Source organism: Dendrobates tinctorius, unplaced genomic scaffold, assembly GCF_039654945.1.
Source record: "Dendrobates tinctorius isolate UK_male_01 unplaced genomic scaffold, ASM3965494v1 ptg000251l, whole genome shotgun sequence".
Taxonomy (NCBI): domain Eukaryota; kingdom Metazoa; phylum Chordata; class Amphibia; order Anura; family Dendrobatidae; genus Dendrobates; species Dendrobates tinctorius.
In genome coordinates this window covers 9,293,381-9,295,435 of record NW_027361918.1, presented here as the reverse complement: position 1 = coordinate 9,295,435, position 2,055 = coordinate 9,293,381, and the positions used below count along the sequence as shown (strand labels likewise).

Below are 2,055 nucleotides of genomic sequence, written 5' to 3'. Positions count from 1 at the left end.
GTTCACCTCGTACACATGCGGCTCCACTCACGTTCACCTCGTACACATGCGGCTCCACTCACGTTCACCTCGTACACACGTGGCTCCGCTCACGTTCATCTCATACACACACGGCTGCGCTCCATACACTTCATAAACACGGCTCCGCTCCGTACACCTTGTACACACATGGCTCTGCTACATCCACCCTGTAAACCCCTCCTGACCCCACACAGAAACTTACCCTCATCCAGCAGTGCACCATGACAACCAGCACAGCAGAGTCCTGCATACACACACACACACACACACACACGGAGTCTCCTGATCATGTGACCCCTGGCTCCTCCCCTCCTGTGACCTCATCACAGGTCCTGTGCGCACAGAGAAGCCAATTGCAGCCTGAGAGCGGAACTGCACAGCCAATGAGCAGCTGCTGCTCCGCGATCGGGCCCCTAAAGACTCCGGGCCTCGTCGCTGCTGTGACCCCGGAGACTGGGGTATTTCGCCCCTGCCTGTACCGAGTCCTGCGGGGGGTCAGAAGTGCCGAGCTGCGCCTCATCCCGTCCTCAGAGGGGATAATGAGCGCTCCTGCCCCCTTGTGGTTGGGATGACCACAAAGAAACCTAGATGAGAACTCTGCTGATCCTGCTGCTGGTGTAAGTCACAGACATTTCCCCGGTTCTCCCTGTTTCCCAGGACAGGACATCTTCCTCGGCCTTTCTCTCCTCTCACCGCAGCGCCCAGATGTAGAGTTTCTATTTCATTTAGAACATTATCTGTAACCACGATCAATTCTAGAGGAAAGTGGTCAGAGAAGGCGACTTCTGTCTGGATGATCCGCGCTGCAGTGAATTAGGAACCATAATTACCCTAATAGAGCAGCCCCACATAAGGAGAGTGGGAGGAACCACAGCACTGACAGCTGTAGTCGTGGCCGAGTGGTTAAGGCGATGGACTAGAAATCCATTGGGGTCTCCCCGCGCAGGTTCAAATCCTGCCGACTACGTGAATGTATTTTTTTCAAAAGGAAAAAAAAATATTTTAATCTAAAATTGGGAGGCCGTTGAACATGCTACACGTGACTGTGGTCGGTGGATGGACAACCCCTCTCTCCTTTCTACATGGCTGTGGAAATATATAAGAAGTAATCCACCTCTCTACTGCCCCCTGTAGGTGTAATGTTCTGCTATAATGTCCGCTATCAGGAGATCGGCTCCGGAGACTTTCTCCCGTTTCTCAGATGACAGGTTTCTCACACAGATTTAAGGTACTGTCACACTTAGCGATGCACCAGCGATCCCGACCAGTGATATGATGCGGTCAGGATTGCTGGTACATCGCTAAGTGGTCGCTAGTGAGCTGCCACACAGGCAGATCTCACCAGCGACATCGCTGGGGTCGGGGGTTACTACTTACTTGTCACACTAGGCGATCTTGACGTCCTCCCGCCCGGCTCCACGCTCGTTGCTCGTCTCTCCACAGGAAGTGCCGCAGGAAGCTGACGACGAGAAGTGGCCAAGGACGTTCTCGCGCGATCAGCGAAAACCAGCGGGGGAGCCGGTCGTAGGTAAGTATCAGACACAGCGATATCGCCTAGTGTGACAGGCCCTTTAGCGTCCATAAAACCATCGCCTCCTCCAGCGCTCACTTCTGAGTCTTGGATGAGACTCTCCCGTTCAGGTCTATGGAGGCGTAATATAATCCAATCCCCGAGATGATCCATGTGACGCCCGATTATCACAGATACATTTCTATTATTACCCCGGAAACTGTCCTTCATCATGATTATCGGATGTAGACGTAAGAAGACAGGTCGCTCTACGGTGAGAACCGTCTGAGATTCCTGGAGGAGACTGATGCCTGTCTGAACACGGCCTGAAGGAGAGGTCACACTCAGATTCGTGTCAGTCTGATCTTACAGATGATGGAAATGTGTCAGGACAGGACAGATGTGATCATCGGGATCAGTCCGAGGCTGATAAATGTGAACTAACCAGTAAACATTTGTCTGTTTCAAAGACCTTGGTGTCCTCTGAATAAGGGATTTTTGTGTTTTAAACTTTGTTGGTTCTT

The 2,055-nt window shown here is 52.1% G+C and overlaps 1 non-coding gene across 1 annotated transcript; it reads left to right on the top strand.

Annotated features, from left to right (window-relative positions):
• The first annotated feature begins 906 nt into the window (after nt 1-906).
• Nucleotides 907-988, top strand: TRNAS-AGA (transfer RNA serine (anticodon AGA)). The gene has a single exon. It is a non-coding gene; the product is annotated as a tRNA-Ser (tRNA).
• Nucleotides 989-2,055: the final 1,067 nt, after the last annotated feature.